This window comes from Ranitomeya imitator, chromosome 5 (assembly GCF_032444005.1).
Source record: "Ranitomeya imitator isolate aRanImi1 chromosome 5, aRanImi1.pri, whole genome shotgun sequence".
Lineage (NCBI taxonomy): Eukaryota > Metazoa > Chordata > Amphibia > Anura > Dendrobatidae > Ranitomeya > Ranitomeya imitator.
Genome location: NC_091286.1, coordinates 564527345 through 564553517, shown reverse-complemented (window position 1 = coordinate 564553517; position 26173 = coordinate 564527345). Strand labels below are relative to the sequence as shown.

Sequence of the window (26173 nt, the reverse complement as noted above, 5' to 3'; positions counted from 1 at the left end):
CGCCCCCTCCTCGCTGTTTTCAAATAAAATCCGGCGCCTGCGCTGTTTTGTTCTGCCTGGGGCAGGCGCAGTGAGCGCTGCCCGTCTGACCTCAGATGCAGTCTCGCAGACTGCGCCTGTGCGGCCACCCAGCTTGTGACTCCCAGCCCCGCACTGTGCATAATGAATAACATACAATGCGGGGCTGGGATTCACAAGCTGGGTGGCCGCACAGGCACAGTCTGTGAGACTGCATCTGAGGTCAGACGGGCAGTGCTCACTGCGCCTGCCCCAGGCAGAACTAAACAGCGCAGGCGCCGGATTTGATTTGAAAACAGCGCGGAGGGGGCGGCGCCCAAGAAGCCTTGCGTGACGGCAGTATGGCGTGTGCAGCAGGGGGGTTAAGACCTGCCTCCACGACTAAAGACAGGTATTTTTGCGAAATTATAAAACGCTTTATTTCTGCTTTGACTGCACCAATAACTAAAAGAGCCACCTTGTCAGAATGCAGCATTACTGCTGCACAAGGTGGCTCTTTTAGTTTCTAACGGCTGGAGGGGGTGACAGAGTCGCTTTAAAGAGAGGGTGCACACGCCGCATGAAGCCGTAGGCGCAGCTGAACGAAGAGGCTCGGCAGTGGGCGGGGCATCATGGAGGAAGTCCGCATCCTGGATAAACGCTAGTGTGAAATTAGCCTAATAAAGACCTTTATTCATAAACTGCATTTTGTGTTTAGTTGTGGTATCTTCGTCTAATACTTAAATTTGCTGGTGATCTGAGACATTTAAGTGTGACAAACATAAAAGAAAGAATAGTAAATCAGGAAAGTAAAACAATTTCACACAACCGTATACCACCTTCCAAGCCAACCGCATCAGTTTATGGATCAGTTTGCAAACTGGCTTCCTTATGTTCAATCCAGTCCCCACTTTCTAAGAACTGTTCCCTCTTACCAAACTCTCCCCACTCCAATCTGTGCTGAATGCTGCAGCCTGGATCATATTCCTCACCAACCATTATTCCGATGCCTCTACCTTGTGCCAGTCATTACACTGGTTACCCTTCCACTCCAGAATCCAGTACAAGCTTATTACCCTCACCCACAAAGCACTCCATGGCTCAGCACCACCCTACATCTCCTACCACCCTACCCGTGCTCTCCGTTCTGCTAATAACCTGAGGTTAGCATCCTCAATAATCAGAACCTCCCACTCCCGTCTCCAAAACTTTACACGTGCTGCGCCGAATCTTTGGAATGCACTACCCAGGTTAATACGATTAATCCCCACAGTTTTAAGCGTGCCCTAAAAAGCATTTGTTCAGATGGGCCTACCGCCTCCAAGCATTAACCTAACTATCCCTGTGTGGCCCATTCAAAAAACTTAAACCGTAATCAGGTTCCTCGCATCATGTTCTGTTACCATCCACCTCTCATGTCTCCCCTTTTCTTCATAGATTGTAAGCTTGCGAGCAGGGCCCTCATTCCTCTTGGTATCTGTTTTGATCTGTGCTTATTGTTATGCTGTAATGTCTATTGTCTGTACAAGTCCCCTTTATAATGTAAAGCGCTGCGGAATATGTTGGCGCTATATAAATAAAAATTATTATTATTTTAATTGTTCTCATGGAAGGCATTGATAATACATTAAAGGGAACCTGTCACCCCGTTTTTTGAGATTGAGCTATAAATACTGTTAAATAGGGCCTGCGCTGTGTGTTCCTATAGTGTATGTAGTGTACCCCGATTCCCCATGTATGCTGAGAAATAACTTACCAAATTCGCCGTTTTCGCCTGTCAATCAGGCTGGTCAGGTCGGGAGGGCGTGGTGACATCGCTGGTTCTTCCTCAGCTTTACGTTGGTGGCGTAGTGGCGTAGTGGTGAAGACACAGCGCGCGATCTGCGCTGTCATCCCTTTCGTCGGTGGGGGCGGCCATCTTCCTGGGGCCGCGCGTGCGCAGATCGAGTGCTCTGCTGCACGGGGCTTCAGGAAAATGGCCGCGGGATGCCGCGCGTGCGCATTAGAGATCGCGGCGGCCATTTTCCCAAAGCCGAGATGCTCGGCTTTGGGAAAATGGCCGCCGCGATCTCTAATGCGCACGCGCGGCATCCCGCGGCCATTTTCCTGAAGCCCCGTGCAGCAGAGCACTCGATCTGCGCACGCGCGGCCCCAGGAAGATGGCCGCCCCCACCGACGAAAGGGATGACAGCGCAGATCGCGCGCTGTGTCTTCACCACTACGCCACCAACGTAAAGCTGAGGAAGAACCAGCGATGTCACCACGCCCTCCCGACCTGACCAGCCTGATTGACAGGCGAAAACGGCGACTTTGGTAAGTTATTTCTCAGCATACATGGGGAATCGGGGTACACTACATACACTATAGGAACACACAGCGCAGGCCCTATTTAACAGTATTTATAGCTCAATCTCAAAAAACGGGGGTGACAGGTTCCCTTTAAATTCAAGAAAAAAAAAAAGATTTGAACCTGCAGTGGTTAGGTAAATAAAGCACATAATTTAAAAATTGTCCTATTGGACAACTAAAGCTTTGCTTCCACCACCTATAAAATGTAACTTATTATATTGATTAAAACATCTATGTGTCTCTATGCTATTTAAAGGGAACCTGTCAGCACGATTGTGCACAGTAACCTACAGTATCAGGTCAGCGCCGTTATACTGATTACAATGATACCTTGGTTGATGAAATCACTCTTGTATTTGTTTAATCTTTATTTCCAGTTTTGAGTTAATGATATGCTCATGCTCCGGGGCGACCTGTGGGGGGTCTTCAGTTGAAGATTCCCTATGATGAGGCAGATGGAGGCGATGTGGACGCCGTCTGGCCTGTGATCCGTCGGTGTCCGTGTTTTTAGGATTGCATAAAAGCACGGCCTGCCACAGTTTTGTGCACTTCTGAAAAGAAGGACAATGCTGAACAGAGGCCAGATGGAATCCAGAGTAACTCTGCTGCCTCTTTATAGTGAAGGTATATGCAGGGAGGAAATGGGAAAGGAGTCAGCTCACCAAATTCAGATGCACCTTGTTGAGCTGAAAATCACTGCACAGAGCCGCCCTAGTCTGACACGTGTCAGCAACGCAGAGAGGAAAGAAGAATTTCTCCAGCAATGACAGGATCATGGACCATGATTAGGATTTCGAAGCTGAAACGTGTTGGTTTGCTTATTGATGGTCTGCGGTTTGCCAGTTTTTAATGAGGGACTAAATAAATGAGAAGTTTTATTTAACAACAGTCATCGCTGGAGAAATAAATCTTTCCCCTCATTATAGTGAATGGATCCATCAGGGCTTTCATCTGAATCACATCACTTGGAGATTGAGATGGAAACCGTTGTGTAAGTGCTCAGCATAGGATAAATGTGATCCCAAACGTTATGTAGAATGTTCCCAAATCCCAATAAAAGCTTCAAGTCAATCCACAAAAAAAGCAAGTTCCCACTCCATCATCTTGTAACGGAAATACAGGGGGCTTCCACGTTACTGGTAGTACAAAGGCTCTGGAGAAGCTAAACGGCTCCTCGCGCCCCCAAAAAATTCTGCCCTCCCAAATCCAAAGGCCCCCTCCTTTCTGAGCCCCAGTGTGCCTAATCCACATTTAGTGCCCACGTGTTTGGCATCGCTGTAGCAATGACAGCACGTCTAATTTACAGGTGCGTGTCTCCAGAAGCCCGGGCTAGGCACTACCATATACTGGTGACTGCAACGTACTGGTTACTACAGGGGCAGTTTGCAACTTTCACTAAACAACATCCACTGCTGCTTGTTTCTGGAAAACACCCATTGAGACAAAATCGTCACTACACCTGTGGATAAATTCCCAAGGGGGTATAATTTTCCAAATCTTGTCACTTCAGGGGAGATTCTGTTCTTCTAGCACTTAGGAGCTCTGTGTATGGAGTCCGCAAACTATTCCAGGAAAATGGTCGCTCCACGAGGAAAATAGCGCTCCGTCCCTCCCGAGTCTCAGCGAATGGCTAAGCAGCACTGTACAGCCACACATAGGGTAATCCTAGATTCAGTAGAAATTTTGGACAAATTTTGGTGACATTTTTCCAATTTCCCTTTGTGAAAATGTAAAATCTGGGGCTAAAACAAAATTTTAGTGGTAAAAATGTAATTATTTTTTCTTCACTGCCCAATGGTATAAAATATTGTGACCCTACTGTGGTGTCAATATAATCATTAGTGATGAGCGAATATACGCGTTAATCGAGATTTCTCGAGCACGCTCGGGGGTCCTCCGAGTATTTGTTTGTGCTCGGAAATTTAGTTTTTATTGCCGCAGCTGAATGTTTTACATCTGATAGCCAGCATAAGTACATGTGGGGATTCCCTAGCAACCAGGCAACCCCCACATGTACTTATGCTGGCTAACAGATGTAAATAATTCAGCTGCGGCAATAAAAACAAAATCTCCAAGCACTAAAAAATACTCGGAGGACCCCCCGAGAAATCTCGAGTAACGAGTATATTCACTCATCACTAATAATCACTGTTCCCCTAGATGAATTCATTGACAGGTGTAGTTTGTAAAATGAGGTCACCAGGGCCGGACTGGCCATCTGGCAATTCTGGCAAATGCCAGAAGGGCCTGTCTGGTCATGGGCTGCTTTGTCTATTACGTTGTTAATAGAATTGGTGTTCTCATGATATCCATACTTGTAAGAGTTGTAATGGAGCACAAAGTTGCTGACTCAATCACTTACTCCAGCAGGCTATGGGTATGATTAGAAATAATGGTCTTGTAGAAAATCTTCCTTTTTTCCATCCAGGGTAATATTGTAATATTAGTAATATATCCCATCTGGTTCATGGGGACGGGGAGAAATGGGCCTGTGTGATGTCAAATGCCAGGACTGAATTTCAGCCCCAGTCTGTGCCTGGAGGTCACATATGGGGAAGGGGGGGGGGGGATTCTGCTACCTCAGGGGCTCTGCCAATGCAACATGTCACTCTCAAACCAGCCTAGTAAAATCTGAACTCTATCATGATGCTCCTTGCCTTTTGAGCTTTGCACTGTGCCTCAAAAGTAGTTTTTGACCACGTGGGTCATTGGCATAATCATGTGTAACAAATATTTGGGACAATTTTCTCCCGCTATCCTTGTGAAAATGAAAAAATTTGAGGGTCAAAACATTTAGGCTATGTGCACACGTTGCGGATTAGGCTTAGGAATTTCTGGTGCGGATTCTGCCTCTCCCGGCAGAAAACGCACCTGGGGTTCTGCAGCGTTTTTTGTGCATTTTTGCTGCGTTTTTCTTGCGGATTTGCTGCGGTTTTTACCCCTGCGGTTTTCTATAATGGAAAGGGTGCAAAACCGCTGCAGATTCACAAAAAAGAAGTGACATGCTACTTCTTTTAAGCCTGAAAACACAAAAAAGCACAGTAAAACCAAAAACACACTGTTGCAAAAAAATCACAGTGGACAGCAAGTGCTAGTAAAAAGATGGAAAAAACAGGGTATTAGGTTGATAAGTTTTTTGCAAAAAATGTATATTAAGCCGCTCTACCAAACGTCAAGGTATACCCATATCAGAGCAGTCCGAACTAATGTATGTAATCCCTATCTGATGTATTTAAAACCTGGTCACATGTACAATACCTGTATGAGCAGGATTCAGAAAAGGAATGTCCATGTGGACACGCTGGACAGAACGGCTCCTGTGCGCACAGCTCAAAAAAAGAGGGGTGGAGGCCTCCCCAGTCTTGCGCAGCTTTTCCGCAAAGTGTGCACAACATTTTTTTTTTCTCATTGATTTACATTGTACTGTAAATCAATTGCGGATCTGCAGCGTTTCTGCACCTCATAAAAAAGCTGCGGATCCGCACAGAATCCGCAAGGTGTGCACATACCCTTATATGGGAAAAATATTTTTTTTCTCATTTTTACATATCAACGTTGTAAAATTCTGTGAAGCAACTGTGGGTTCAAGGTGCTCTCCACACACATAAGTTCCTTGAGGGGGTCTAGTTTCCAAAATGGGGTCACTTGTGGGGGGTTTCCACTGTTAGGCACATCAGGGGCTCTTCAAATGCGACATGGCGTCCGCAGACCATTCCATCAAAGTCTGTGTTTCAAAACACGTCACTCCTTCCTTTTTGATCCCTACTGTATAGAGATGAGTTAATTTGATTGAATCCCTGCTTTTTCGGCAAGTTATAGCGCTTACCGAATAAGCTGCAGAGGGAACCCGGATTTTGCTCTCCATACATGTGTTGCGATTGTGTCACAGCCGCGACACATGCAGCTGCGGAGCCGAACAGCTGATCAGCCGGCGCGCTTCATGTATCCGGGTTCCCTTAGCAGATTATTCGGTAAGCGCTATAGCTTGCCGAATAAGCAGGGGCCCATTCAAATTCGCTCATCTCTACTGCCGTGCGCTCAAATAGTACATTTCCCCCCCAAATATGGGGTATTGGTGCACTCAGGAGAATTTGTACAACAAATTGCATGGTGCATTTTCTCTTGTTATCCGTGTGAAAATAAAAAAGTTGGGGCTAAAAGAATATTTTTGCGGGAACAATTAGATTTTTTTATTTTTACAGCTTAACGTTCTAAACTTGTGAAGCACCTGGAGGGTTCAAGGTGCTCAACACACATCTAGATAAGTTCCTTGAGGGGTCTAGTTTCCAAAATGAGGTCACTTGTTGGGGTGTTACACTGTTTAGGCACATCAGGGGCTCTCCAGACGTGACATGGCGTCTGATCTCAATTCCAGTCAATTTTGCATTGAAAAGTCAAACGGTGCTCCTTCCCTTCCGAGCTCTGCTATGCACAAAAACAGTAGATTTCCCCCACATATGGGGAATCGGTGTGCCAAGGAAAAATTGCTTACATTTTGAGGTCCATTTTCTCCTGTTACCCTTGTGAAAATAAAAAAAAATGGTTAACGTAAAATGTTTGTGAAAAAGAGTTAAAATGTTAATTTTTTTCCCACAGTCCATTAATTCCTGTGAAGCACCTGAAGGGTTAATAAACGTCTTCAATGTGGTTTTGAGCACCCTGAGGGGTGCAGTTTTTAGAATGGTGTCACTTTTGGGTATTTTCTGTCATATAGACCCCTCAAAGTCACTTTAAATGTGAGGTGGCCCCTAAAAAAAATGGTTTTGTAAAATTTGTTGTAAAAATTAGAAATCGATGGTCAACTTTTAACCCTTATAACTTCCTAACAACAAAATGTGTTTCAAAAATGGTGCTGATGTAAAGGAGACATGTGGGAAATGTTATTTATTAACTATTTTGTGTCACATAACTCTTTGATCTAAGGACATAAAAATTAAAAGTTTGAAAATTGCGAAATTTTCTCCAAATTTCCAATTGTTTCACGACTAAACACAAGTCATATCGAAAACATTTTACCACCATCATCATAAAGTGCAATACGTCAGGAAAAAAAGCAATCTATGGAATCCGTGGGATCCGCTGAAGTGTTCAAGAGCAATAACCTCGTAGAGTGACGCAGTGGTCAGAAGTGTAAAATTTGGACTGGTCAGGAAGGTGAAAAGAGGCTCGGGAGTGAAGGGGTTAACAAAAGGCCTTATTGCTAAAGTACCAGCAAGGAACCGTAATTACAGCCTGCAGAGAGGAAGTCCCCGGAGCCGCACCGACCGCTCCGCTCTCTCCCGGTTGGCAGACGCCCTCCACCTCCTCACTAGACCATTACTGTCCAGCGCGCAAGGGGCATGAGCTATTCTACGCCACGCCCACATAGGGGAGGGTGTGTGGTCACTTTCTCCGTTAGAAACTTGCTGATTGGCTGGAATCAGCTGTCAATCAGACTCCCGGCAGCGTTCAAGATTGTTCTATTGGTTGTTTGAAGTTCAGCTGGCTGCTTGGAGATCGTTGATTGGCTGTCGGAAGCAGTGGGCGGTTTGAGGCGGTTCTGACGGGAGTTTGCTTCAGGTTGCAACTTTTTAGCTGGGCTTGTTCGGCACCGGAAACCGAGAGGTAATAATAGGAGCGGGCGGGGAGCGAGGTTACCGGCGGGTTCCGCATTGTCTGCTGTAGTCCTGTCCGCGGGCCGAGGGCAGTGTCTGTCAGTGTGCATGGCTGATAATTGTACTCCGCTCCGCTAATGTGACCTGAAGCGGTTTCCGCTGCTGCTGAGATGAAATTACAATCTTCAGGTCTGTGTGTTGGAACTTCTAGTGCTTTTGGCCTCATCTATTGATGTGTGGTCTTCGTGCAGTCTCCACTGGGCTGTGGGCGGATAGTGGACCAGAGGCTGACATCAGGGTGTGTCAGGATCCTCCCAGACAGCAGAGGATGCAGGATCACAGCCGGGATGTGCTGGAGGCAGAGATCTGCCGGACCGCGGGGTGCAGGGAGAGATCTGCTGGACCGCGGGGTGTAGGGAGAGATCTGCCGGACCGCGGGGTGTAGGGAGAGATCTGCCGGACCGCGGGGTGCAGGGAGAGATCTGCTGGACCGCGGGGTGTAGGGAGAGATCTGCCGGACCGCGGGGTGTAGGGAGAGATCTGCCGGACCGCGGGGTGCAGGGAGAGATCTGCCGGACCGTGGGGTGTAGGGAGAGATCTGCCGGACCGCGGGGTGTAGGGAGAGATCTGCCGGACCGCGGGGTGCAGGGAGAGATCTGCCGGACCGTGGGTGTAGGGAGAGATCTGCCGGACCGCGGGGTGTAGGGAGAGATCTGCCGGACCGCGGGGTGTAGGGAGAGATCTGCCGGACCGCGGGGTGCAGGGAGAGATCTGCCGGACCGTGGGTGTAGGGAGAGATATGCCGGACCGCGGGGTGTAGGGAGAGATCTGCCGGACCGCGGGGTGCAGGGAGAGATCTGCCGGACCGTGGGTGTAGGGAGAGATCTGCCGGACCGCGGGGTGCAGGGAGAGATCTGCCGGACCGCGGGGTGCAGGGAGAGATCTGCCGGACCGCGGGGTGCAGGGAGAGATCTGCCGGACCGCGGGGTGTAGGGAGAGATCTGCCGGACCGTGGGGTGTAGGGAGAGATCTGCCGGACCGCGGGGTGTAGGGAGAGATCTGCCGGACCGCGGGGTGCAGGGAGAGATCTGCCGGACCGCGGGGTGTAGGGAGAGATCTGCCGGACCGTGGGGTGTAGGGAGAGATCTGCCGGACCGCGGCGTGCAGGGAGAGATCTGCCGGACCGTGGGTGTAGGGAGAGATCTGCCGGACCGCGGGGTGTAGGGAGAGATCTGCCGGACCGTGGGTGTAGGGAGAGATCTGCCGGACCGCGGGGTGTAGGGAGAGATCTGCCGGACCGCGGGGTGCAGGGAGAGATCTGCCGGACCGTGGGTGTAGGGAGAGATCTGCCGGACCGCGGGGTGTAGGGAGAGATCTGCCGGACCGCGGGGTGTAGGGAGAGATCTGCCGGACCGCGGGGTGTAGGGAGAGATCTGCCGGACCGCGGGGTGTAGGGAGAGATCTGCCGGACTGCGGGGTGTAGGGAGAGATCTGCCGGACCGCGGGGTGTAGGGAGAGATCTGCCGGACCGCGGGGTGTAGGGAGAGATCTGCCGGACCGCGGGGTGTAGGGAGAGATCTGCCGGACCGCGGGGTGTAGGGAGAGATCTGCCGGACCGCGGGGTGTAGGGAGAGATCTGCCGGACCGCGGGGTGTAGGGAGAGATCTGCCGGACCGCGGGCTGTAGGGAGAGATCTGCCGGACCGCGGGCTGTAGGGAGAGATCTGCCGGACCGCGGGCTGTAGGGAGAGATCTGCCGGACCGCGGGGTGTAGGGAGAGATCTGCGGGGTGTAGGGAGAGGTCTGCCGGACCGCGGGGTGTAGGGAGAGGTCTGCCGGACCGCGGGGTGTAGGGAGCGGTCTGCCGGACCGCGGGGTGTAGGGAGGGGTCTGCCGGACCGCGGGGTGTAGGGAGGGGTCTGCCGGACAGCGGGGTGTAGGGAGGGGTATGCTGGACCATGGGGGGTGGGGAGGGCTCAATTCTCATCAGTATCATTGTTGGCAGACTGACTATTACGCCCCTCAGTTTTTTCTGTCACCAAAATTCTTCTTCCACATCTGAAAGCAGCATAATATAGGGCAGAGACCCTGATTCCAGACATGTCACTTACTTGGCTGCTTTCTGTCCTTTTCATAAAATCCTGCTCACCCCACAGATTGGCTGCTTTCTGTGTACATAGTGCATAGGCAGAAAGCTGCCAATTAATGGTGGGGGCAATGATTTCTAGAGCTCATGAATATGGAGGGCTACATGGCAGATTTAATAGTCCTTTAGTGGTTTACTTCTGACAAAACTATGATTTTTAACAAAACTACAGCAAGCAGCCTAATAGTGATAAATAACTGGAATCGGGTTCTCTGTCTCTAAATGTTGCTGCTTTCAGATTAGATGACAAAAATCTGGTGACAGATTCCCTTTAAATGGTTTCTCTGTTGATGATACGTTTTCTCCTATAAACAGTATAGATCTCTTACTGATCTTGGGGGTCTAATAGGTGAGATTCGCACCGTGCAGCAGAACAGGGACTTGTATGCCCCGACCAGTGCTCTGTTCATTCCTAGTGGTCCTGTGGAGCGCCGTGCTCTGATTTATCCAGCAGCCCCATAGAGATTGAATGGAGCAGTCATCGCACACACATCTGTGCTCCATGCTAAGGCCGCTTTCTGACGTCCATGATCATTGGGCAGATCTCTGATCACAGTGCGTGGACTGACCGAGCGTTACTGCCTCCAGTATATGAAGCTGTCACACTGTGGTTGGGAGACGCGCAGACTGTCAGCGCATTGCGATCAGAGGTCGGCCTGATGATCATGGACATCTGAAAAAGCCCTAATGGCGAAACAAGTGCCTGGTTGGACCAATCAAGGATCGCCTACTCCCCCATCCCATGAATGGGTAATAACTTGTTTCTGATAAAAATGAGATTTTCCTGTAGACCTTGACTTCCTTATTAATGCCACAATCCAGTCTGTGCCATGAATTTACGCGCTGTGCTGAAATTGTTAGCAGCGTGTGATTTGCTGAAACCTCCTCCGCTTTGCTGCTCCTGTATGCCATCTCAGATTTACCGTGTGCAGGATGTAAAATCCACAGCAATCCCGGGTCATGACGGCCTAGTCTTACAGTGCGGCCCTGGCAGTGCTGTGCATAGGCAGGATCTCTATTTTATGATTGACTTCACCGTATTTGATAAAATGATGTCGCTCCCTTTATTCTTCAAAATCTGAACTAAATCTGCATGAGTCCAGCCGTGGCCCAGACCAGAGCTCCGTGTAGTAATACAAGCACCATGACTGGCATCCAGTGTTATGTGATGTATGTGAAGCAGTTCAGGGTGGTGTCCCCCTTGCAATGCACAGACCAGATGTCTACGAATAGCAGTCTGCATTATGGCGTCCGCCACTTGGAGACTAAGAATTCTTTACGCGAAGCATCTGTAGTAATGATCATGGGAACATTTGTGTTACAGCTTTACAGATCTGTAAATGGGATGACAATGTTGTCGTCTTGACAAAGATTAAAAGGGATTTTCAGAAATGGTTACAGGAAAGGGATCATGGCAAAAAAAGTGTTACTTGTTAGTGATGAGCGAACATGGGGTGTTATCAGAGTATTTTGGGCGTGCTCGAATAATCTGAGTCCCTGCAGCTGCATGATTCACGGCTGTTACACAGCCGCAACACATGGGGGGGTTCCCTGTTTGTTATTATTAATTTATATAGCACCATTGATTCCATGGTGCTGTACATGAGAAGGGGTTACATCAAAATACAAATATCACTTACAGTAAACAAACTGACAGACTGGTACAGAGGGGCGAGGACCCTGCCCTTGCGGGCTTACATTCTACAGGATGGTGGGGAAGGAGACAGTAGGTTGAGGGTTGCAGGAGCTCCGGTGGTGATGAGGCGATAGCTCCGGTGGTGGTGAGGAGGCAGCGGGGTCAGTGCAGGCTGTAGACTTTCTTGAAGAGATGGGTTTTCAGGTTCCGTCTGAAGGATCCGAATGTGGTTAATAGTCGGACGTGTTTGGGCACAGAATTCCAGAGGATGGGGGGATGTTCTGGAGAAGTCTTGGGGGCGATTAGGTGAGGAGTTTGTTAGATAGCCGCAATACATGGGGGAATCCCTGTTTATCAGCCACACATGGGGGATTGTCTAACCTCTGCAAAACATGCAACCACAGGGACTTGTAGGCTAGGTTCACATTGCGTTAATGGGTTAACGCTAGCGGACTCCATTACATGGCGAAATTGTCGCAATTAACGCCATGCAACTGATCCGTTAGCGCACCCATTGACGGCAATGTGCTAACGGATCTCTAGCGCATGCCATTTTCGGCACGCACTAGCGATGTCCCGTTAGTTACGGACGGACCGCGGACGCTGCTTGCAGCGTCCGAGGTCCGTTCCTTGTTAGCGCAGATCGGGTATCTGCGCTAGCGGGATTGGCAAACGCGATCCCTTTTGGAACATTGCGTTAGCGCAGTCCGTAGCGCTATGCGCTAAACGGAGTGCCCTAACGCAATGTGAACCTAGCCTAAATAAGCCCCTGATGTAACCTGAAAGATGAGAAAAAGAGATTAGATTATACTCACCCAGGGGCGGTCCCGGTACGATGGGCATCGCGGTCCGGGTACGGCGCCTCCTATCTTACGGTGACATCCTCTTCTTGTCTTCACGCTGCGGCTCCAGCACAGGCGTACTTTGTCTGCCTTGTTGAGGGCAGAGCAAAGTACTGTAGTGTGCAGGTGTCAGGAAAGGTCAGAGAGGCTCGGCGCCTGCGCACTGCAGTACTTTGCTCTGCCCTCAAAAGGGCAAATAAAGTATGCCTGCGCTGGAGCCACAGCGTGAAGACAAGAAGAGGACGTCATCTGATGAAGATGGGAGGCGCTGGACCGGAACGCGACGCCCATTGGATCGGACCGCCCGCCCAGTTATAATCTAACTTCTTTTTCTTATCTTTCAGGATACATCCGGGGCTTATCTACAGTATTCCAGAATGCTGTAGATAAGCCCCTGATGCTGGTGGGCTTAGCTCACCTTCCATTTTGGGGGTGACAGGTTCCCTTTAAACATATTTTCCGGGCATGCCCAAGATACTCGGATAACATGATATCTGAGCACGTTCGCTCTTCTCTTTATCTGTCAGCTCCCACCTCTCCAGGACTACTGGAGAGTCACCGGACCACTGATGACCGGTAGATCAGACGTAATTTGCTGTGGTTAGTTGAGCAGAGCATCATGACTTCCATTGTTGGGTGGCCACTGGAGTTGTGCAGATATGAGTTGTGTACCCGGCTTTCTCTAGCAGTCCCACTGACTGTTGGAGCAGTGGGGCTCATGTCCAACCCCTACAGACTGAATACTGCAGAGCCCCATAGCTGTAGGACTCACAGCGATCAGCAAGTTATCACTTATTGAAGAGGCGCTAACTGGTCCAGCTGCTGGATTTTTGGAATTTCTGCACTAAAACATGCAGGGATAAGATACAAATATTACGTTAATATCCAAAGTTATGTCAATTTTACTGGTTATTACAATACTTTGCCATATTTTTTATAGGAAGCTATGCTGATTCGGTGTATGTTTTTATAAAGATACTTCTCATATAAATATAGATTTTAATTTTTTTAATCTTTTTTTTTCTGTTCACAATTGCTTTAGTTGAAGTAATTCAGGTCAAACGACAAATTAGGTCATCAATCATAGCAAATATCAATTGTTTAGTTGCTTTGTCTAAATTGCCAATATCACCTGATTCCATTGTCTGACAACCTTGACGGCTCCACAATGTACAAAAGTCACATGGTTTTGGTGATAATACTACACAGTAAATTCCAAAACAAGAGGTACTTTCTAAATAAAATATAGTTTATTACACAAAAATTAAAACATACGTAGACATCAAATGACAAAAAGGATTAAACACAAAATCACAAAAACTCACAAAAAAGGGTACAGAAACCACTAAAAAGAGGGACATAACCATGGGAGAACCACTAAATACTATAATTTTGCGGTAATGTAAAGTAAAGAGAGGCAATATACCCCACTAATAGAAAAGATCATAATCTAGTATGAACCATATGTTGTATCATGTGTTCCTGTCTAAATTTTTAGACCATCCTATATTGTGCAAGTGACACATATGGTACTCTAAGGGGGGAAGCCCCAATGACTAAAGTGGTAAGTGCCAAAGTCGGCATGAAAAGATGCTCGTTACCCGCAGTATATAGTGTGGTCTCTCCTCGGCGTCCCTCTGCCCCAACGCGCGTTTCACTGACGGCTTCTTCAGGAGGCGTCCATGTCATCTCCTCCTGTATATAGTATATATCTGTGTGTCATCTCCTCCTGTATATAGTATATATCTGTGTGTCATCTCCTCCTGTATATAGTATATACCTGTGTGCCATCTCTCCTGTATATAGTATATACCTGTGTGTCATCTCCTCCTGTATTAGAACGCATTCACACATTATTTGGTCAGTATTTTTACCTCAGTATTTGTAAGCTAAATTGGCAGCCTGATAAATCCCCAGCCAACAGGAAGCCCTCCCCCTGGCAGTATATATTAGCTCACACATACACATAATAGACAGGTCATGTGACCGACAGCTGCCGTATTTCCTACATGGTACATTTGTTGCTCTTGTAGTTTGTCTGCTTATTAATCAGATTTTTATTTTTGAAGGATAATACCAGACTTGTGTGTGTTTTAGGGCGAGTTTCGTTTGTCAAGTTGTGTGTGTTGAGTTGTGTGTGGCGACATGCATGTAGCTACTTTTGTGAGATGAGTTTTGTGTGGCTACATGCGTGTAGCAACTTTTTGTGTGTCGAGTTGCATGTGACAGGTTAGTGTAGCAAATTGTGTGCAGCAAGTTTTGCGCATGGCGAGTTTTGCGCTTGGTGAGTTTTATGTGTAGTACCTTTTGAGTATGTGCAAGTTTTGTGTGAGGCAACTTTTGCATGTGTTGCAACTTTTGTGCATGTGGCAATTTTTCCGCGTGTGCAAGTTTTGCGTGTGGCGAGTTTTCCATGAGGTGAGTTTTACACTTGTGGCGAGTTTTGCGTGAGCCTAGTTTTTGCATGTGGCGAGTTTTGCACGTGGCGAGTTTTGAGCGGCGACTTTTGTGTTTCGACTTTTATGTGGCGAGGTTGGTGTATGTGTGGTGAAATGTGTGCTGAGGGTGATATGTGTTCAAGCACATTTTGTGTGTGTGTTCATATCCCCGTGTGTGGTGAGTATCCCATGTCGGGGCCCCACCTTAGCAACTGTACGGTATATACTCTTTAGTGGTTTCTGTGCCCTTTTTTGTGAGATTTTGTGTTTAATCCTTTTTGTCATTTGATGTCTACGTATGTTTTAATTTTTGTGTAATAAACTATATTTTATTTAGAAAGTACCTCTTGTTTTGGAATTTACTGTGTAGTATTATCACCAAAACCATGTGATTTATGTTCTAGTATTTAGTGGTACTTATATCCCCAATTCAGGGGTATTCTACTAAGGGGCAACCTATGTGAATTGTAATGTACAAAAGTCGTTGTATATATCTCGTCACCAGCTGCCGTCGGAGGAAGGTCATACCTGCCGCCAGTTATCTGAGCCACCACTTCCTATGTACCAAGTAGGAACAAGAAGTAGGCACTGAAGCTTTTCAAGGCATCAACGTCGCTTCATTCTCTTTTTATGCCATTTTGAACTTATTTATGTATTTGGACATAGACAACCCCTTAATATACAGCTCATGCACAGACCTGTAAAAAACAAAAAAAAAAGCGGTTTGATTAGTGTGTAGACTAGAAATAGGCCTGATGCTATTGCATCAGGAGTGCTCAGCCAATGAGCCGCACGGGATTCAAACCTCCCGCCGGCTGAGCCAATGAGTGGTGCCGCACGGGATTCAAATCCCTCGCCGGCTGAGCCAATGAGTGGTGCCGCACGGGATTCAAATCCCCCGCCGGCTGAGCCAATGAGTGGTGCCGCATGGGATTCAAATCCCCCGCCAAGGCGCGCGGCACCGCTCAGTGGCTCAGCCGGCAGACGGGGATTCAAATTGAGCTTTGGCGGGGGATTTGAATCCCACGCCACACATTGGCTGAGGCCAGGGGCGCTCAGCCAATGAGCGGTGCTGCGCGCCTTGGCGGGGGATAAGAATCCCGACCGCCATATCGGAATACCCATAACTTGGGTGTTCCATTATGGAGGTCGGCATAGTTCCGATGCGAGCAGCCGGGAGATGAGTGGCTGGCGCCGCTAATCTCCCGGCTGCTTTGCCATTGACCTCCCTGCGGCGGGAGATGAGCGCTGCTGATCTCCCGATGGAATAGCGGTGCAGTTTTTGGCACTTGTGGAGGCACAGTTCGTGGCCTTCCTGCCACGGTGGATTGTGGGATAGCGACACAATCGCCGGAAGCTGTGACAGCGCCGATTGTCAATTATATATTAGACTAGATGGTGGCCCGATTCTAACGCATCGGGTATCCTAGAATCTGTATATAGATTATTTACAAAGTTTTCAGAATAATGCAATTTACACTCAGGATTCGGCCGGCCACGAGCAATTAGTGAAGCATGGTTCAAATTGCCACGTAGTATATTGCCCAGCCACGTAGTCTATAGCACAGAGACGTAGTATATAACACTGCCCATGCAGTATATAACACAGGCCACGTAGTATATAGCACAGAGACATAGTATATAGCCCAGCCACGTAGTATATAGCACAGAGTAGTATATAACACTGCCCATGCAGTATACAACACAGGCCACGTAGTATATTGCCCAGCCACGTACTATATAGCACAGAGTAGTATATAACACTGCCCATGCAGTATAGAGCACAGCGATGTGGTATATTGCCCAGCCACATAGTATATAGCACAGCCCACATAGTATACAGCACAGAGATGTAGTATATAGCACAGCCCACGCAGTATCTAACACAGCCCACGTAGTATATAGCAATGTGGGCACCATATTCCTGATAAAAAAAGAATTAAAATAAAAAATAGTTATATACTCACCCTCCGTCGGCCCCCGGATCCAGCCGAGGCGTTTACTGATGGTTCTCGCGACGCTCCGGTCCCAAGAGTGCAATGTGGTCTCGCGAGATGATGTAGCGGTCTCGCGAGACCGATACGTCATCATCTCGCGAGACCGCAATGCATGGACCGGTCACCGGAGCATCGCGAGGAGCGGGAAAGGCCTGGGCTGGGTCTGGAAGGTGAGTGTATAATGCTTTTTTATTACTTTTAACATTAGATCCCGCGCCAATGTCGCTGATTGGTCGCGCCGGCTTGATGATGTAGCGGTCTTGTGAGACCGCACGTCAATATCTCGCGAGACCGCAATGCATGGACCGGACCGTCGCAAGGAGCGGGAAAGGCCTGGGCTGTATTCGGGGGGCCGACAGAAGGTGAGTATATAATGATTTTTAATTTTTTTAATTATTTTTAACATTAGATCTTTTTACTATTGATGGTGCATAGGCAGCATCAATAGTAAAAAGTGGGTCACACAGGGTTAATAGCAGCGGTAACGGAGTGCGTTAGCCGCGGCATAATGCGGTCCATTAACACTGTCGTTAACTCTGTGTCAGCGCTGACTGGAGGGGAGTATGGAGCGGGCGCCGGGCACTGACTGGACGGAAGTAGGGAGGGACTAATTCTCGGCCGGACTGTGCCAATCAGCGACACGGTACTTTCGGGACAGACAGACAGACGGAAGTGACCCGTAGACAATTATATAGTAGATGAGTACACTTCTATTCTCACGTGTCTTACACTAATTTTGGACCTTCAATGTATCCAAAGGGAACCTGTCATTCAATTTATGCTGCCCAAACCCTGAGAAATATGAATTGCAGCCTGACTGTATGATTGCAGCTAGGTATAATATTCATTGGAAAACTCTCGTGTTTAAGAGAACACTTAATTTTCAGGCCCATAGGCAGAGACTGGATTACTGCACCCGGCCGGCTCTTCCCAGCGCTGCTGGAAGTGAGAACAGATTAGTGGGATAGTCCTGCTGTTTCCATCTAGCAGCCCTGGGAAAACCCTGATGGGGGAAGCGGTGGACTAATCTGGTAGTTCTGGTCCCCTGCTAGATCAGGGTGTTTCAGCCAGTAGTAGATGTCGGTGCAGTCAGGCTCGGATTCTTGCTGCCAGTTCCCTGTATCGAGCACTTCCGAACTTACTCTCAGAACGATTGCTAACACCATAGCTGTCCCCATATTCGGTGCTGCTGCTGGTAACAATTTCTTTTTTGCGCCATAAGCGAGCCAACAAATGAGCGGTTTGCATTTCCATTGGGTGATTGCTATCATGTTAATACCGGTGATTCTCGTCACGTTTGATGCATAGATAAGCCTCTCCGTTACTGATGGTTGTGTCTTTGTTTTCCTGTGTTTGGTCTGTACAGCCTGTGATACACAGGAAGCCGCTCTTTGCTCTGAAGGATCCCACACTCCCAGCGCCGCTTCCTTCCTGTGCAGCTTTATATAAACTCTCACATTTCAGGGGCCCCTGACACATTTATCCATTACACAGCTCAATCTTCTGTAGGGCATTTACTGTAAGGTTTGGTTTACAACTTAAAAAAAAAAAAATTCTGCTTTATTCTTGCAAACCCCTCTTCTTTATTTGCATAGGATTGGTCGCCTTTCTGGTTATTGTTTTGTGCACATTCTTAAAATTCTGTAAGAAAATATGTTCTGCATTCTGTGTAAGGGTATGTGCACACAATGTCTTTTTCTGGTAGATTTTGCCTAGAACCCATCTGAAAAAAACGCTTAATAAACATTAAAAATTAATGAACATCTGTATTGCAATGTCAAAACAACATTTTTTTTTTTTTTTAACCACTTCAGGCTTTCAAAGCTGTAAAGAACTGATCTGACCGTCTTCAAAATTTTATATGTAAAATTAGAGAGAACAGCAAACACGGCTAAAAGGACTCCGAAGAAGGATAAACTCCGCCGGCTCTGCTTAATTCTTCTACTTCCATTACAAATCATTGAAGAAGCGTTCATGATTATGGTGTGGAGTTTTAGGCAGATTCCTTCCCAGTAAATTTGCCTTCTATTTCTAAAAAGAAATGAAGGTTTAATTAAGGGGTTTAAAGGTTTTCTACTTTTATGTGGAAAGATAAGTCCAACCAGGGTGAAAAGCAGAAGACGCGCAGTCCTGGATTCTGTAGGTTATGAACCCTTATATCTAAGTGCACGGATTGAGCAGTTATGATATAGTACTCACTATGGCGGTAATGGTGGGCAGGCTGTCGGAATTCCTATTCTTCCTTCATTGATTGATTTTCCTATTATTCTTGGAAATCTGCGTTAGAAAGTCAGAGAATGAGCATATTAAGAATCCTGACTCTTTATCACCCCAGCGCCGCCCAGATGACGGTTTGTGCACAATGCATACTGTCAGTAATGTGTCCTAGGATAATAGTGAGTGTGCAGGATGGGGCCGTGTAAAATCTTTGGCTGATATATGATAAATATATATACCGGTCTGAAAGTCTCACAAACCCATCTATTGTCACGGACGATATTTTATGTAGATCCCTAATTTAGGAGGGCATATTGAGAATTGCAGTCTCAACAGTTCAGTTCCACGTCTTTTACATTATTTTTATTGTCTCTTCCATTATTTTTATTGTCTCTTCTGCTGCAAGTGGATTGCCCCCACGTAAGGGCAATGGTGTACTCGGTACCGGGTCCTTCCATTCCCATGGCTGGAATATCACTGTGGCCCGACCCGGACAGTGGCCCTATGAGGGGCGCCCAATAAAATGGGCTAGAGTTTGTAGATAACGTTAGTGTTCGTGACGCCACCTGTGGTATTCGGTTAGGGTGACCGACGCTGCTTAGGGGTCCGCTGGGGTGATGGAATGGCAGCTAGATGGTATACCTTCCCACAGGTGAAGTATATCCCCAGGGCTTCCCAGAAGTGTAGATGGTGATTGTGGATGGTGCAAGGCACGGTGAATAACGAGGACACAATGGGTGCAGTCTCTTTACCTTTACTGAAGGGTTCAGCATCCACAGTCCAGGGTGCCGTATGACAGGGTAGGCAGAGTCCGGCCGGTCTGATGGTAATTCCAGAGTCCCCCTATCCAGGTGGAAATCAGTAGCCTTCCCCTTGCGCACAGTAACGTAGTAGGTCCCTACGTGCATTAGCTCCCATAGGGTCCTCACTCTTGTAACTCTTCTCTCTGTCCCCCAGATGGATAGGACATACCCGTATGACGGTGGTGGCCTGAGGCTATTTTATAGGGACCCTAGCGTCGCCCCCTCCTCCGTCTACCCTAGCGTTGCCACCTTGTCTGCTTAGGTTCTTAGGTCGGGCAGCCGACTTGGAATCGACTGTCCTGCCGGTCTCTGAAGTAAAGCGTAGAGTCTATTACTCCCTCGGTGTTCCGGCTACCGGATCTGCGCTCAGTGGGAGGCAGCCTGCTTCTAGCTGGTCTCCCACTGGTGTTTTACTCCTGTTGCTATGACTCTGTGCTCACTCACTACGGCACACTTCCTTTCTTGTCCTTTCTTAGGAGGCTGCCGCATGGGTTGCAGGCACAGCTCCGTGTCCTTCTTTCTTTCCTGGGCTGAGCCCAGTCTGCTCCTCTCCTGACTATCTCCTTCTCCCTCCAGTCAGCTTCTCTCTCACTTCCTAACCAACCCCCAGTTTTACCCAAGTGTGAGGAGTGGCCTAATAGATAGAACCTTATGCTCCCCCTGGTGGCCGGCGTGTGAAGTGTGTGTGTGTGGCTGTGGTACCTGGCAGGGTGAACTCCTTTGGTGCCATCAGACGTAACATCGCTCCCCCTGGTGAAAGAACGACATTACTGCAATGACCAGGACTCTGGGGCGCTGCACAAGTCTAATAAACCAGACAATTTTGCTACTCATTTTTTTTAAATGGGTATGTGCACGCAGCGTCTTTTTCAGGTGAATTCCTCCCCATAAAGTGAACCTAATAAACAGTAATGTCAAAACCACATTACTGTGCACATGTTCCATGTCATGTCAGGTTTTTTAACAGTTTCAAGGTGCAGAAATCTTGGATTGTGGCATGAAAAACAAGTGACATGTTCTTTCTACTGGCGGATTCTGTTTGGAAGCCATCCATTCTCCATATTTCAAAGCAAAGAGGAAAAGCCACCAGAAGCAGCTGCTGCAAAATCGCCTGCGAAGCTGCTTTAGGAAAACGACTGCAGGCATCACGATCCGGAAACCGCAGCGGTTTGGACGCAGTGCATGGTCGCCGCATTCAAAGCGCTGCTGTCAGTGATCACTGAACCATGCGGATTCACAGCGTCCAATACATTGTATGGCTGACCTTTCTCTTGCGAATACTAGGGTCCCCACAAGAGAAATAGACAAGCTGCATGTCAGTCTCCGCGGGTGTTTTTAGATGTTGTAGCCGGAAGTTCCTATGGCTATTGTAGTACAGTTATTAGCATTTCATTAGTTTTACACTTTTATTGACAAATACATCAAGTTTATGTAAAGGCTTAATATTTACAGTGTTGACCCTTATTATTCATGACTTCTGCATCAGCTTCTGGGCCAAATCCTGACTGATGGCAAACAATTCTTATCTAATCCGTGATTGGAGTTTAGCACAATTTCTGTGTTTTGTTTATCTACCCCCTTTTTGAGGACTTGACTACAGGTTCTCAATGGGATTGAGACTTGGGGAGTTTTCTGGCCATAGACCCAAAACTTCAATGTTTTGTTCACTGAGCCACTTATAACTTTTGCCTTGTAAATTTCACAATTTTTAAACTTTTAATTTTTATGCCCTTTGTGAGGCAGTGACCGGTGTCACAGGTAGGGATCACTGTTTGTTGTCCCCAGGTTGTGCACGAAGGTGTATGAAGGCCATAGGAGTGCATGGCAGTATAAAAATAAGTAGTCTTGGACATGCTAGTGTCCAAGGCAGATGTGGGGAAAACCTGCTCTGCAGGATAGTAGTCGTGCAGTCCGTTTCTTTCTAGGCCCAGGTTTTCCATGTGGCTGAAGGCCACAGGTTTCTTTGTTAGAAGCTCTGCAGTAAAGGGTTTGGGTGTGTCAGGTATTAGTGTCAGTGTGAGTCTGGTGTTCGGCGGGAGTGCAGAGCAGGATCCTGCAGAGCGCCAAGGCAGCTGAAAGGTCTAGCACCCACAGTGTACACAGCGATGCAAATGCCCACATCAACCGGTCAAAGGAGGACTGGCGTGTTCAGTGCCTGCAAACTGGAGGATACAGTATGGTTCCTGGCTGCGATCCAGAGGATATCATTGACTGTGTTATGCTGTGAGTAAAAAGACATTGACACGGCGGTGCTGTCGCCCACGGTAACTGGTCAAGGGAAGGTCCAGCATGTTTAGTGACTGTAAATGGAAGGATGCCGTGTGAGTAAGACATTGACAGCGGTGCAGTCGCCCACGGTAACTGATCAGAGGAGGACTAGCGTGTTTGTGTTTAATGACTAATCAAAAGGATATGTGCCCGGTTGCAATCCTGAGGATATCATGTATTGTGTAAAAGCTGTGAGTAAGAGACATTAAGGCTGCCGTCACACTAGCAGTATTTGGTCAGTATTTTCATCAGTATTTGTAAGCCAAAACCAGGAGTGGGTGATAAATGCAGAAGTGGTGCATATGTTTCTATTATACTTTTCCTCTATTTGTTCCACTCCTGGTTTTGGCTTACAAATACTGATTTAAAATACTGACCAAATACTGCTAGTGTGACGGCAGCCTAACACTGTGGTATAGTGGCCCACGGTAAATAGTCAGAGGAAGGCTGGCGTGTTTAGTGACTGTGATCTAAAGGATATCGTGTGCCGTGTTTATATAAATTTGGACATTTAGTGCTGTGAAGAAACACATTAAAGGGCCACTGTCACCCCCCTGCAGCTGTTATAAACTAAAAGAGCCACCTTGTGCAGCAGTAATGCTGCATTCTAACAAGGTGGCTCTTTTAGTTTTTTGTTCATGTATTCCCAAAATCGCTTTGAAACTTATCCAAAATACCTCTTTGTCCATAGAGGCGGGTACTCACTCCCCAGCTTGAACCGGTACTCTGCCGTCACTCACATCTTCAGGGGCTTTCGGCGCCGCCCCCTCCACGCTGTTTTCGCTTCAAAACCGGCGCCTGCGCTGTGTACAACTGTGTGGGGCAGGCGCAGTAAGCTCTGGCCGTCTGACCTCAGATGCAGTCTTGCAAACTGCGCCTGTGCGGCCGCCCTGCCTATGAATCCCAGCCCCGCACTGTTCATAATGCATAACACAGTGCGGGGCAGGGATTCCTGAGGTGGGTGGCCGCACTGCCAGCACAGGCGAAGTCTGCAAGCCTGGCTGGGACGTCAGACCGCCAGAGCTTACTGCGCCTGCCCCAGTTGTACACAGCGCAGGCGCTGGTTTTGAAGCGAAAAAAGCTCGGAGGGGGCGGTGCCGAAAGCCCTTGAAGATGTGAGTGACGGCAGAGTACCGTTCAAGCTGGGGAGTGAGGACCCGCCTCCGTGGACAAAGAGAGGTATTTTGGATAAGTTTCAAAGCGCTTTATTTTGGGAATACATGAACAAAAAACTAAAAGAGCCACCTTGTTAGAATGCAGCATTACTGCTGCACAAGGTGGCTCTTTTAGCTTATAACGGCTGGAGGGGGTGACAGTGGCCCTTTAAAAGAGACTGTGTTGACTTTGTGGGTCACTGCCTCATCACTACCGCTGCACTACACCTTAAATCAGAGAGTTAGGTCACACAAAATAGTTAATAAATAGTATTTCCTGCATGTCTACTTGACAACAGCACAATTTTTTTAAACGTAATTTTTTTTTTTTTTTTTTTTTGGTAGAAAGTTATAAGAGTTAAAAGTTGGCCACTGGCCAGCGATTTCTGATTTTTTTCCAACAAAATTTACAAAACCATTTTAGGGATCAGATCACATTTGAAGTGACTTTGAGGTGTGTGTATGACAGAAAATACCCAAAAGTGACACTTCTAAAAACTGCACCCCTCAAACTGCTCAAAACATTCAAGATGTGTATTAACCCTTCAGGTGCTTCACAGGAACTAAAGCAATATGGAAGGAATGGAAAAAAATCTATATTTTGACTTTTCACACAAAGATGTTTCTTTAGCCCCAAATTCTGCATTTTCACAAGGGTAACAGGAGAAATTGCACAACAAATTTTATGGTGCATTTACTCCTCAGCATGCCTGATATCCCATATGGGGGAGAAAAGTACTGTTAGGGCGCACGGCAGGGCTTGGAAGAGAATGAGCACCATTTCACCTTTAGGGTATGTGCACACGTCCGGATTTTTAGCGTTTTTTTTGCGGAATTTCGCTATAAAAACGCTATCTTTTAGAATGCATTCCGCATTTTTTGTGCATATGTTAGCGTTTTTTTTCCGCAAAAAAAACGCATTCCGCAAAAAGAACGGACATGCTCATTCTTTTTGCGGATTTTTTGCGGATTCCATGTCAAAAAGGACATTCCGGAAAAAAAAAAAAAATTCCGCAAAAAATCAGCGCAAATTCCGCGAGAAATCCGCGCGAAAAAAGACGCGGATTTCTGGCAGAATTCTCAGGATTTTGTCAGGAAAAAAACCTGACGTGTGCACATACCCTTAGAATGCAAGATTGGAATCGATAGCGGACACCATATTACGTTTGGCGAGCCCCTGATGTGCTTAAACAGTGGAAACCCCCCCCCCCAAACAATTGACCCTATTTTGGAAAATACACCCCTCAAGGAATTTATCTACATTTGTGATGACCACCTTGAACTCCCAGGGGCTTCACAGAATTTTATAATGATAAGCTGTGAAATTTAAACACATTTTTCCCACAAAAATGTTATTTTAACCCCAAGGGTAGCAAGAAAAAAATGTGACCCCTCAAGTGACCCCAGTTTGGGAATTACAACCCTCTGTGGATTTATCTACAGGGGTAGTGACTATTTTGACTCCATGGGTGTCTGCCAGAAAAAAGCAGCAGTTGATGTTGCCAAGTGAAAATTACAAATCTTCTTCCATTGAGGTGCCCAGTACGTTGTAGTGCCCAGTATATTATGCCCAGCTCATGCTTCTGGAGACATGCACCCGTAAATTAGGCGGACTCTCTTCTCTACAGAAATGCCAGATTTTGACGCTGAACGTGGTTTAGGCACACTGGGGCTCAGAAGGTGGGGGGGGGGGGGGGCATGTGGATTTGAGAGCATGGAATTCTCTGGATTTTTTTTGTTGGGGGGGGGGGGAGGAGGAGGGAACCATTTTAAATTTTCCAGAGCCTTTGTGTTTCCAGTAACGTAGAAGCCCCCTATATTACTTTTAACAGATGACGGGCATGAGTAGTGACTTGCTTTTTTTGTGTAGATTAAGTTGATGCTTACATCAGGGTTTCCATTTAGATCTCCGAATTACGTAATTCAGATGAAACCTCCAAGGAATCCATTCACTGTAATGAGGCAGCAGAGTTACTCTGGACTCCGCTTGTATGGATGCCTAAAAAGACTGACACCGCAGGTTATCTGCGCACCTTGCGGATTTGCTTGCAGAAATTTCTGCACGTTTTGTGCATCTCTTGGCAGAAAACACAATGGAAATTCCATGTGTTTTTTTCTCCACAGTGCGGCACCCCCTTACATCTCCTCCCTCATTTCTGTCTATCAGCCTAACAGACCACTGCGCTCTGCAAATGACTTTCGGCTAACCTCTGCACTAATCCGTACCTCCCACTCCCGACTCCAAGACTTCTCCCGTGCTGCGCCAATCCTCTGGAATGCTCTACCCCAAGATATTAGGACCATCCATAATTTGCATAGTTTTAGGCGCTCGCTCAAAACACATTTGTTCAGAGCGGCCTATCACGTTCACTAATCAAAGTTATGTTATGTTTGTGTGTAGCCCATTCACTATCCCCATCTATTCCCCAACCCCTGAAGATGGCTGGACCATGATTGTAAATACATCATTGTAAATACACACCTGTACTTTGTATCTCCCCCACCTCATTGTAGATTGTAAACTCTCACGAGCAGGGTTGTCTTATTTTGCTTTAATTATTGTATTGTTAACGTTGTTACTTATGACTTTTGTATTTGAAACTGTTAAACTGTAAAGCGCTGCGGAATATGTTGGCGCTATATAAATAAAGATTATTATTATTATTATTTTTTTAATGCGGATTTTATGCATATTTGATGCAAATTTGTTAGCTAAATAAGGAAACTCAACAA

General features: G+C 47.2%; 1 protein-coding gene across 2 annotated transcripts in view; it reads left to right on the top strand.

Moving 5' to 3' along the window:
- The first annotated feature begins 7874 nt into the window (after positions 1-7874).
- The window catches only part of SEPTIN2 (septin 2), a 78811-nt gene continuing 60512 nt past the window's right edge, over positions 7875-26173 (top strand). The window contains exon 1 of one of the 2 annotated variants that reach the window (XM_069727716.1): positions 7875-7950. The gene's annotated coding sequence lies outside the window, so the exon portion shown is untranslated. The other variant, XM_069727717.1, reaches the window with a different exon arrangement.